General features: G+C 45.1%; 1 pseudogene; it reads right to left on the reverse strand.

Moving 5' to 3' along the window:
* LOC112080727 (low-density lipoprotein receptor-related protein 4-like) overlaps positions 1-13382 on the reverse strand; it is a 145629-nt pseudogene that overhangs the window by 36579 nt on the left and 95668 nt on the right.

Consider the following 13382-nt stretch of genomic DNA (forward strand, 5'->3'; position numbering starts at 1 on the left):
ACCTGCCTCTACTTCAGTGCTACACACAGCCCCAGGAAAGTCTGTATGTACCTGTCAAACTCTCTACGTAATGTACCATCACAGGTTACCTCTATACTACATCAGTACAATACTTATAACGGCTGTATCTGTACCTCTCCAGTATTTTGGGTCTCCAGAGCCACAGCTCGCGTCGGGATCATCTTGGCAGGGCTCGTCATCCTCGCAGACTCTCTACATATATACCATAAGGTTCCTCCACAGAGCTGCACCCCAGCTTCTCCTGGGGCTTTCTTCAGCGCACCAGCTTACTCTGGGCCTGCGAGAGCCTGCCACTCTTGGAGAGATAACCTGGACAGAGAGGATATGCTCCCATAGTCCAGAGTCTATCTGGCAACCCAACTGACTCATTTCAATTTGGTCCATTCAGGAAGGTAACTGAAATCCCAACTTCCTGAATTGACTGAATTTTAACCTCCCAGTCAGTCTATCTGGCAACCGCAAATACCATAATTTAAATTCGTCAATTCAGGAACGTAACCAAATTCAACTTCCTGCATTGACTGAATATGAATGGAATTGACCTAAACCCCGATGACCACTTTCCACTTAATAATTTGTCCATGCTTTGTTCCATACATATTAATACTAACACCAAGGAACAGAATGCTAGCAAGCTGTTGTTTATTTGATTTATTTCTACAAGTATTTTATGACCACCTGGAGTTATCCGTACTGAAGGAGCTGTGAGGGCCTGGTGGCTGGGGTGGTCTGTTTAGAAGGTGGTGTCATGGTCCTTCTCTTGCTCACTCAAGGTGTTCGATGACGGAGTGATTGTCTGGAAGTGGGTGGCTCCGCCGAGCTGGGGGGTTGGGCTGACCACTGGAATGGGACTCCATACGAGAACTGAAGCAGAATGCTCATCAAATCAGTTCTCCTCCTTCCTGGAGCCGAGAGACGTTTCCCGCAGCTCTGTGTGTGTGTGGTGTGTGGTGTTGGGTGTGTGGTGTTGTGGTGTGTGTGTGTGTTGTGTGTGTGTGTGTGTGTGTGTGTGTGTGTGTGTTGTGTGTGTGTGTGTGTGTGTGTGTGTGTGTGTGTTGTGTGTGTGTGTGGTGAGAGTGAGTGAGTGATTGGTGAGCTGATTTGTGAGTGATTGTGAGTGATTGTGAGTGATTGTGAGTGATTGTGAGTGCCCCTTACCTCGGACGCGAGAGTGGTTTCCCAGCTGGAACATGTGTGGGTTGTACTGACCAAGGATGGTGATGGTGTCACCTGCTGACCAAATCACAAGCCTCGCCTGCCTGCTCGTTGCGTTCCGGCAAGTTTGATCCCATTAAACTGAACGAAAGAACAACAACAGTTTGAGTGAGGGAGTGGAGGGAGGGAGGGATGAGCGAGAGGATGAGAGGAGCGAGACAGAAGAAAAGAGACAGAGAGAGAGAGAGAGACAGAGGGAAAGGTGAGAGAAAGAGGGTTGAGAGAAGAGAGTAAGATTAAGGCATCGAGAAATGTGGGTAAATGGCTTTAAACATGTTTTTTGAGTTAAAGGTGCTCACATGTAGTATGTCTCAGCCATGTGGAAGCTTAGGTGAACACTTAGGCCTGCAAATTAACAACTCTGCCCCCCTCCCTCCGCATCGTTTCCACAACAAGGTGAGCTTTGTGGCTGTGGAATCTACGTGGATCCACTCGCGCTTGAGTCCGCTTTACTTCAGTATCATCCCCAACTTTTAAACAGCTGAAACTATATATTTTTTCATTTATTTAAAAAATTTTGGGTGTGATAGTTGAAGTGTACCTATGATGAAAATTACAGGCCTCTCTCATCTTTTTAAGTGGGAGAACTTGCACAATTGGTGGCTGACTAAATACTTTTTTGCCCCACTGTAAGTGAATGTTTATAATGTTACTTCTGACTTCTGTTGACTGCATAATATGGCGGCTATATTTTTGTCTTGATTGGGCTCTGAGCGCTGTACTCAGATTATTGCATGGTTTGCTTTTTTCGTAAAGCTTTTTTGAAATCGGACACTGTGGCTGGATTGCATTAAGGAGAAGTGCATCTAAAATTTCATGCATAACAGTTGTATCTTTTAGCAATGTTTATTACGAGTATTCCTGAAAATTGATGTGGCTCTCTGCAAAATCAAAGGATGTTTTGTAACTTCTGAAAGTAAGGCGCCAATCTAAACTCAGATTTTTGGACATAAATATGAACTTTACCGAACAAAACATACATGTATTGTGTAACATCAAGTCCTATGAGTGTCATCTGATGAAGATCATCAAAGGTTAGTGATTAATTTTATCTATATTTCTGCTTTTTGTGAATCCTCTCTGGCTGAAAAAATGGCTGTGTTATTCTGTGAATAGGCACTCACKTAACATAATCGTTTGGTTTGATTTCGTCGTAAAGCCTTTTTGAAATCGGACACTGTGGCTGGATTTACAACAAGTGTATCTTTAAAATGGTGTAAAATWCATGTATGTTTGAGGAATTTGAATTATGCGATTTCTGTTGTTTTCAATTTGGCGCCCTGCAGTTTCACTGGCTGTTGAAGAGGTGGGACGCTACCGTCTCACGTACCCTAGAGAGGTTAATTTGGCAATAACAATTTCAAACATGGCCTGTGTGTGTGTGTCTGTGTTTGGTTCCCTGGTGTCCCTACCTTGGCTGATGACGGCCTTACGGTTCCGTCCATCCAGGTCAGCTCTTTCGATGACGTGATGCTTGGCGTCCACCCAGTACATGCGGTGCCCGGCGTAGTCGATGGTCAGCCCGTTGGGCCAGAACAAGTGTGTGTCGGCGATGATGCAGCGGTTGGAGCCGTCCATGTTGGCATACTCGATACGAGGAGTGTTACCCCAGTCCGTCCAGTAGATCTTGCTATGGGGGGTGGAAAAAGTCATGGAAACTTAGGGTTAGGTTGTCATTGTCCAACAAAAAGATAGGTCACATATCATAGGACAAGCACCATTCAGACCTGGGATCAAATAGTACTTGTTTTCTTTCAAATAATTTAGCTGCCTATATCACGTTTTCCTGGCGCAATGGAACCAATACAGTAGTTCCATAAGTGCACACCCCGCCCATCTGGCACTCCATGCAGGCTCATCAAACGACGTTCAAAGTATTTAAAAGAAAAGAAATACTATTTGAACCGAGGTCATTCATAGTTGTGTTATCAGATCCCACTGATGTCAGCTGTTTGATGTCAGCATTCATATCCAATTTTCCAATCATCCTTTCAATTACCATATGCAATTACCAGAGAACCCTGCAGCCTTATTTTGACATAATTGCTTGTTTAGGTTCCACCTCTGAAGAATGACACGGGCTACTTATAAATATATATTCCCAAATTGGGGTGGGGAAAAACGTAGTGGTGATTTCCATGTGGAGTGGAGAAACGTCAATAAATAGGGAACTGACAGCTGTCAGTGAAAAAGTAAAACCCCTTTTCCTCACACATCAGTGGTATCAACCGACGAAGTGGAGAGCTGCCATCCAGCTGCAAGGAGGAAAATTGTACTACAACTACGGGGGGCGGGGAGGGCCGGAGTGGAGAGCTACAGTCCGAGTCCTATGATTGGTTCTGCTCCAACTTCAGAAGGTTGAGTCAAAAACCACAATGTGCCCACTAGAAGTCTATTTTGGCGTATTTTTTGTACCAGCGTACTCTGACTTGAAATTGCGTTTATGGTAGACAAAATGCGTGCAGGTTAGCAGGTAGGGATAGAGAAGACAGAGGAGAAGGAGAGAGATCTTCCTTACCCCTCTATAGGGTGCAGTGCGACGGCTCTGGGTTTCTCCATGCTCTGCCATAGGAGGACCTTGCGGTGGGTTCCATCCAGATTGGCCACCTCAATACGGGACGTCCCTGAGTCAGTCCAGTATAGCTTGTCATGGATCCAGTCTATAGCCAGACCACCTAGNTGGGTTCCATCCAGATTGGCCACCTCAATACGGGACGTCCCTGAGTCAGTCCAGTATAGCTTGTCATGGATCCAGTCTATAGCCAGACCACCTAGTGGGAGAGAGCAGGGTCATGTTCATTATCAAATCAAATCAAATCAAGTGTTTTTTATATAGCCCTTCGTACATCAGCTAATATCTCGAAGTGCTGCTCTGACCATTAGGGACCAAACAGAGGAAAACAGACTGAAACAAGGTGGAACTGTCTTGACTTTGTTTTTCCATTGCAAAAGTTTAAAACATGTTATGTTGCATGCCCTAATAAACACAACCCAGGTCGTCAACAGATGGTAATATTAAAATGTGGCAAAAGAATCAGAGCTGTTGAGCAATCTAGTTATTATCTAGGGGTTATGGTTTGGAGCAAACATTGGGTAAAATTGTAGAAGCCAAAATCACATTTGGGATTAGACGGCGGCAGACAGCCTAACGGTTAGAGCATTGGGCCAGTAACTGAAAGACTGATTCAAGTTCAAATTCCTGCGCTGACTAAGAGAAACATCTGCTGATCGTCAATAATAGCTGATCCCTGGCCGTGAACCCACTCTCTGAGAGTGTCTCAGGAGGAGTGGGTTATGCAATTAAAACACATTTCCCTTTCACACCACACACTTGTACAGGTTACAACAAATATAAGCCCCCCTCTATTTGACGTTTTTGGATTAGAAAATGCCATCCGTTTGTCTTCTTCAGCATGTCCTAAACCATTATGACTGTTGCAGTGCTGTACATACTATGTTGCTACATGTTCTGACCGCATTAAAACCATGTGTGGTTGCAGTTATAACTGGGCTTTCCTCTACATAATTGTGCGTGTACAGAATGTAGCATGTCCACCTGTGATCGTATCCATGCCGGTGGAAACCGCGTGCTATGAATTCCTATAGTGTGTGTTTTGACCATAAATGGTCATGTTCCTACCTGGACTCTCTAAGCCAGTGGAAACCACTTCCTCCACGWTGCTCCCGTTCAGGTTGGCCTTCATGATGCGGTCGAGCGTGACGTCGGACCAGAAAACCAGCTCCTGGTTGTGGTGGAAGTCCAGAGCGATGGCATTTTCCAGGTTGTTCAGCAGCAGAGTGTACTCTGACCGGTGGGGCAACACCTGGCGGATGTCTATACGATTAGCGAACAGCAGCACTGGCTCGGGACCTAAAGAGAGGAGGGTATAGAGAGCAGGGAGGGAAAGGAAAGAGGGAGGGTAGCGAGAAGCAACATGAMGGGTTAAGAGAGTGAGAGAGAAAGAGGGAGAGAGAGAAGAGGGTGTGGAGTGCAAGAGGGAGAGGAGTTTGTTCGGGGTTCATCAGTGATACACACCAGATTTGTGGGGTGCTGTATTGGGCAGTAAGTGGACCCCTGGCTCTATAAGGCAAAACCAGGCCTGCGTTTCAAAAGGCACCCTATTGCTTTATAGTGAACTACTGTAGTACAGTAGTGCACTATAGGATATAAGGTGCCATTTGGGATGCACCCAAGCACTCGCTTTTCTGACCTCAACCATCAGCTAACCTAGCCACAGTCCGACTGTTCCAAGCTAAGCAAGGGTGCGGTTACAATTAAATGCCGATGAAACATGCTTGCATGCTTTAAAACAAACTATGATGCATATGGGTCACCCACTACCCAGGGCAGAGAAAGGGAAACGGTTTTAATTCCATGCAGGCAAAACATTTTAAGACACACAAAACCCTGATGCATCTCAGGTAAACAACTTCCCCGGGTGCTCGCAATCCCTCACATGAAGCCAAAGGTCTTAAATTGAAAGATTGTGAGTGGACTCACCCAGAGCTTGCAGCTGCGCTTGTCAGGCTCAGCTCGTAGCCCTGCACACACCAGCACTGGAACCCCTTCTGTGTTGGTACAGGCCCTGGCTGCAGTAACCCTCCTCGTGCACTCATCACATCTGGAAATGGTCCATATAGACAGATGGGTGGGTGGGTGTGGGGTAAAAGAATGATTGATGATTGCAAGAGTAAACACCTAAAATATATACATTTTCAATCAACATCATTATAAAAGCAGCAGAACATATACAATTACATTTTTTCTGACTCTCATTGCAGCAGCACGCACGCACGCACGCACGCAACGCACGCAGCGGCACGCACGCAGCCACGCACGCAACGCACGCACGCACGCCACACGCACGACGCACAAACCCACACACACACACACGGACACACAGACACACACACACACACACACAACGACACACACACACCACAACACACACACACACACACACACTCCACACACCACTCACACCACACACTCACACACTACACACACACCACCTCACACACACACTCACACCAACACACACACACCACACCACACACAACTCACCCTGCAGGCCCTGCCATCCTCCATCAGTCCTGTAGCCAGTATGACAGGTACACTGGACCAGACCTCAGAGCCATCTGACACTTCTTGAGAACAGCCTCCGTTATTCAGGTTACAGTTGCCATCGCTGGACCGTGGGCCTACACTCAACACACACACACTTGTTAGAGAGACGTTATGATGTGGATTCTTACAAAAAGTTTCCAGCTAAGCCCTCAAACACACACACGGCACATCATCACACCACACACCGCACTACCCACACAACCTTCCTTATACAGTCAGACATAACTCACGGCAGTCCTGGTGAGGGTGTTCGTCCGTCCCATCTCCACAGTCGCTGACCTCGTTACAGACCTTCCTCTGCCAATACATCGGCCGTTCCACACAGGAATTGTCCGGAGCACATGGAGGGGTGTCTGGTGGGAAAGATAGATGGAGAATGTTACAATGGGCTGAAAAAAGCTGTGAAGAACAATGGACAACATCTGAAAACTCCTTTGTTTGCGTTTCAAATGGCACCCCTTGGGTCCTGGTCAAAAGTAGTGCACTATAATAGGGAATATGGTACCATTTGGACATTAGCCTCTAACTTTTGAAGGATAGACACAAAAGGCCTGTGGGGTAATGGTAACCGTTCTTTAATGTGAGATTTAGCTCATTGTTTGTTTAGCGCCCTCCATCAAGAACATAGCGTCCTAGAGCTTCCTTTCTGTCATCCTTTTATTTCCTCTGTACTGTCTATTTTAGATTTGATGCTGATCTACACACACCCACACACGTACCAGTTTCTCACAGTCATCTTCATCGCTGCCGTCAGAGCAGTCATCCTCCGCCATCACATCTCCATGACAACCTGAACAGCGTCCCGATTGCACAGCGGAACTGATCCGCAGTACACATGGAGGAGGCTGGAGGGAGAGGACAGGTTGGTTAGGACACACAATCTAAGTACATTGTGTACACACACACACAACACCACACACACACACACACACACACACACACACACACACACACCCACACACAACACACAACAATACACATACAACAGATACTTACTGCAGTTCTTCTCATCTGATTGTCATCACAGTCAAACTCCCCGTCACACTCCAGCCAGCGTTGATGCACATCCCACTGCTGCACATGAACTCCACAGAACGACAAGGCTGGTGGGAGGCTGCAGGACACACACAACCACTACCGTGAGATAAAATGCAAACGCTTTTGGAACTTCAATCATCCCTGACAGTGGAAAACATTTGATCTGAAGGACCCTGGCAATACAACAACGCTTTCACAGGGACAGAAAATAAATGAACATTTGGGGCAGGGCATGCATGTTTGCAAAAGAATCCGACATATCTATCCAAGACCAAATGAGAGCATACACTTTTATTCATGTGCAGTGGTATCAGTTAGACAAGAGAAGGGAACAGGGCCAACAGCACAGAAGAGAGGGAGAAAAGAAAGAAGAGAAGAATAAAGCAGTGTGTGTGATGAGGGGATGATCAAAACACCAGGCAGTGAGAGAGAGAAATACATAGATAAGATAAGAAAAGAGAAGGAAAGATAGATAGAGCAATGGAATGAACACTAAGTGTTCTCATGTTCAAACCCACTTATCAGCTGGTACCCTGTCATCCACATTGACGGCCACATACACAGAGAACCGTTTCATCTGCTTGTGTGTGGCCAACTCTCAGAATACAGACACACACCAAATATACAGACATATATCCATACACACACACACCACTAAACACACAGAGAATCGTTTGATCTGCTCTTGTGTGCCCAGACGTCTCTCCATTCTTAACACACTCTCCACTCATCCTACTCCCTAGTCTGATGCATGCTAACAGAGCCCCATACACTTGTGTGGGCTGCCATGAGTGAGTGAGTGAGTGAGTGAGTGAGTGAGTGAGTGAGTGAGTGAGTGAGTGAGTGAGTGAGTGAGTGAGTGAGTGAGTGAGTGACTGAGTGAGTGACTGAGTGAGTGACTGAGTGAGTGACAGGGCATTGGGACAGGGCATTCCAGGAATCTATGTTAGGGGTCGCTCAGAGAGCCATAATGAGTGGGGGAGACAGATTTCTTCAGTGTCACTGCTCAGTGCTCAAGCTCAATCATAGCTACAATGGTAACAGCTGGACCTGCCATCACCAACTTGTCTCAATTCTGTTAAACCTCATCCGATCCTATCCTAATCTCTCTTATATTATGAACACTTGACTGGAAGTATTAACACACTTTTGCTTTCACCTGACAAGGTCTTAAAAAGACAACAGGGTGTCAGTGGCACCTCTCAAACACTGAACTTCATTCTCTCCGTCCATCATGATAAAGTTGTAACACACCTGCAATCCTCCCTGCCCCTAACCTATTGACACCTTTGTTTACATCCCAGTTGAGAAATAGGGTGCTTGGCATTCTGGGTAGAATTCCAACCTGTCGTCTGGCCACAGCAGGTTCTCTCTCTGTGTGTAGCAGAGGAATTTGAGGCACAGTATGTGTTTGCTGCCTGGTGGTGTAGCAGCCTCTGATGTAGCATTTATGGTGCTAGCGCCTGCAGATCAATGATTAGCCACCTGAATCAGACGTGTGTGTGTGTGTGTGTGTGTACGTACAGCAGTCGGACTCATCAGACCAGTCTCCACAATCATCGTCTCCGTCACAGTGGTAAATGTCCAGAATACAGCGTCCATACGCACACTGGAACTCTTCGACACTACAGGTGYCCGTCATTACATCAGATGCTACGGAGGGAGAGAGAAAGGGAGAAAAAGAGATAGGGGTGAGGGGTACYTATTTAACACACATTCTCTTTCACCCCWAAACCRTTCTGTCATAAACTYTAAAGACAGTGTGTGGTTCTGACATTCAGTGTGTTATACTCTGGGGTGGAAATAGTTAGGTGAAGTTGGGAATGTCGACACACACACACCCCTTGGCAACAAAAGGAAGATAAGGCTCAGAGTGTACACCTGTGTGAGCCCTTTGAAATCCTGCTGCCAATCCTTTATCTATACCATTGAAATCCCCCTCGCCAGAGAGAGAGAGAGAGAGAGAGAGAGTGTACACACACACATACAGTATGTGTCTCAGGGGGAGTTGGGATATGCATTTCATATTTCACATGCGTATGAATGATACAAGGCTGTCTGCTCTCTTTTAAGGTCCTTACTACTGAATAGTGTCTGTTCCAGGTGTGTAGGAGTCAAAATAAGAATAGTGGAAGAGATGGAGACCCACACACTGTAGAAAAAAGGAATACATCCAAAACTGATACTTGAATAGAACTATGGCCAAAAAATCATAGTGAAAGAAAGTGCACAAAGTGCATAGTGAATGAAAGATGAAAACAAAGCACAAACCGTTTGGCCTCATGCTGTGTGTGCRGTCAATTTACACTTGTTTTCAKCRWTAATTTATGCACTGATGATTTTTTGGGCCCAATGTGTTTTAATAAACATCTTTATTTTGCATTGAAGCCTTCGTTTAGGATTTATTCCTTTTTAGACAGTGTGCGGGTCACCATCTCTTTCCAGGACACATGCGTATAATACACACTTGTTTATGTGAGAAACAGGACACACACACACACACACACACACACACACACAGGGCAACTCACGGCAGTTTTCCTCATCTGATCCGTCCTTGCAGTCAGTATCTCCATCACAGTACCAGTGTTCAGCAATGCAGCTCCCATCTGTACAGCGAAACTCCTTATCGGAACACTTTCGCATGTCTGAGAGAGAGAGAGAGAGAGAGGGAGAGAGAGGAGAGAAAGTAAGAGAAAGAGGAAAATTGAGATATTAAAGTCAACGGATTGAGATGTGACAAAGACTACAACTTTCTGAATGTTGGAGTGGAGTTGGAGTAGGAGTGAATGTGTGGTGTGCATGTGTGTGTGTGTGTGTAACTCACCACACTGCTCGTCACTGTTATCACCACAGTCATTGTCCCCATCACAGTGCCACAGGCTGCGAATGCAGTAGCCGTTCTGACAATGGAACTCATCCTCTTCACACTCTCTCGGCGCTACAGACAAAGAGAGAGAGACGGGATGTCAATCAAAGGACAAATCACACAAACAATATCCGATACACCGCTTGTATGACGTAAGAATCTGATACGGGCACACAGCTTAGTGACCTTTCTCTTACGTTCACACAGAGAAAAGTAGCTGTCTATTAACCTCCAGTGGACAACCTCCCATCCACCCTGATGGTTAACCTCTGATCTAAACTACACTGTCATATCCAGCACGACAACCCCCCAAAAACCTCCTTACTTACAATCATTTCTCTGATGTTATCATTAGTTCCACTTACGAGCGCTATTAGGCTTACAACAATGTCTCTCTCCCTTTTCTCTCCTGCACTGAGTCCCGCCACCATCTTTCTCTCTCCTTCACTAATACGACAGCCTGCAACTACAGTTATAACCACAGAGATCGATAGCCAATTATAGTCCTGGCTAAAGGAGMGCCAGGTGAACAGGCTAGTATCAGAGGGAAGTACCATGATTTCTGCCTGAATGGCCCCAGACCGGAGGTGATGTATTATTTAAAGCGTGTTGTGTGTGCGTGTGTGTGTCTTGTGTGTGAAGGGGGGTTGCTGCCTTAGAAGGTTATTAACTAATTGTTCAATCTACCTCTCTTATACCTGAACTGCCAATAAAATGCYTACAGAGGCTCAGTCAAAGAAACCCACTTAAAAATGTGACGGCAGTTCAGAGTGTAATACAAGTTAAGGAGCAGAGAGACAGAAAAAAGGGACGGGCACAGATATGTTTGAGGATAAAATGTGTATTTTTGTACTTCCRACCTCAGTGACTATTGCGACAAAACGTGACCCAAATCTACTACCTCTCATATCTTTCTTTCGTTTTCTCGCACACAGGTTTCCTTTGCTTTATTACACAACCGAGTCCTCAGAACAGAAGAGACTTATTAGTATAGTTTTATTTGTATTTTTATTTAAGAGTACTCTTACCCCTCCTATTCAGCTGCAACAGGGAAGAAGAAGGATCTGGAACGGGAGCAGAAGACAAAGCTACCCCCTGAATGAGAGTCTCCAAACTATAACTCTATGGCTGAATCTCATTCCAAAAACTCACTTGGCACACGAAGTAGAATTTCATTGAATCTCTCATCTGTCTCTCTCTTTCCCTCCCTCTCGTTCCTAACCCAAACAGAGGAAAGTTCAGAAGTCACGTGTCCRGAGGCAGATCATCAGTCAGAGAGCAGGCAGCGGTTAGAGATGAAAGMTCATAGTGATTCATTTCCAGGGTATGTATTGAGGTGTGTTTGTGTGTGTGTGTGAAAAAAGAAATAAAACAAAATATATTCCTTTTTAAACACGTTGTATGGTTCCTTGAGTATTACCTACGCACTTTCAGGGTTTGCCTTCCCTTCTTGCCCCCTGCCTGCCTTGCATCCTCCTCTCATCCCATGAGTTGACATAGAAAAGAGCAGAAGCTCAGAACTATCCCATCAGACTCCAGTCCTACCAACCTACAAATTATAGAAAAGAGCAGAAGCTCTGAATAGTATTTGAACTCAGGTCTGGTGTGTGTTGGTGTGTGTGATACCACTGTGGATATGTAGTCATGTGTGTTCTGCTGAACAAATATGAACGTAGGAACACACATCCACACAGGCACACGCACTCTGTCACTCACTTTCACACACACACACGTCTCGTCTTCCAGTTTTGTTGTCTAAAACTTTGACAAGTCGCTAAGCTCAAGTGGACCATGACGGATTCTCCCCCGTCTCTCTCCATTCTCTTCCCCTTCTCTCTTTAAATAATGTAATAAAACAACAACAGTGGGGGGAAAGAAACTAGGGAGGACAGAAAGACATAGAGAAATAAGGCCTGACAAAATAAGTAGGCCAAGGAGCGAGGGAGGGGGAAATTTACGGGGCATGAAGATGAAAAATTCATGCCTGGCTCACGGCAGACGGACCCCCCATCAGGACGGGATTCTACGTCTGGCTCCTGAAATATGGGTCAGACAGGAGAGAGGYAAGCAGGGAATGAGAGAAGCGGAGCAAGAGAGAGAGCGAGAGAGAAAATCAGAGAAAGAGAATCGGAGAGAAAGAAAGAAAGAGATTGAGAGAGGAGAGAGAGGGAAAAGAAAGCCCACCTCCAACCAGAGTTATTTGGAAAAAAATAAGGGAATGAGAGAATCTGAGAAAGAGAGAGAGCTCACCATCAAATTTAAAATACTTTTTTTTATCTACATAATTATTCAGAAAAAAAGTATTAATAGAGGTACAAGCTGGCAAGGTTAGCTTGAGTCAATTAATTCCATCTCCAGAACATTCAGGAAATTCAATCCATCGGGTTGGAAATTAATCATACCAAGTTTCTCAGTCCGATCTGTGTGGTGATCTCTGTGGACTTAATGGGTGTGGAGGTGTGTGGATTGAAATCTAGCTCAACCACCGGGTACCATGGATACCTCTGCTTATTGTGACACCTTATTGTAACAGATAGTTGTGAATATCAAAATCAAATTGTATTGGTCACATACACGTGTTTAGAAGATGTTATTGCGGGTGTAGCAAAATGCTTGTGTTTCTAGCTCCAACAGCGCAGTAATATCTAACAAACAATATCTAACAATTTCACAAGAACTACCCAATACACACAAATCTAAGTAAAGGAATGGAATAAGAACATATATACACTACCGGTCAAAAGTTTTAGAAAACCTACTCATTCAAGGGTTTTTCTTTATTTTTTACTGTGTTCTACATTGTAGAATAATTGTGAAGGCATCAAAACTATGAAATAACACATGTAGTAACCAAAAAAGTGTTAAACAAATCAAAATACATTTTATATTTGAGATTCTTCAAATAGCCACCCTTCTCCTTGATGACAGATTTGCACACTCTTGGCATTCTCTCAACCAGCTTCACCTGGAATGCTTTTCCAACCGCCTTGAAGGAGTTCCCATGTATGCTGAGCACTTGTTGGCTGTTTTTCCTTCACTCTGTGGTCCAACTCATCCCAAACCATCTGAATTAGGTTGAGGTCGGGGGATTGTGGAGGCCAAGCCATCTGA

Source organism: Salvelinus sp. IW2-2015, unplaced genomic scaffold, assembly GCF_002910315.2.
Source record: "Salvelinus sp. IW2-2015 unplaced genomic scaffold, ASM291031v2 Un_scaffold16461, whole genome shotgun sequence".
NCBI lineage: Eukaryota > Metazoa > Chordata > Actinopteri > Salmoniformes > Salmonidae > Salvelinus > Salvelinus sp. IW2-2015.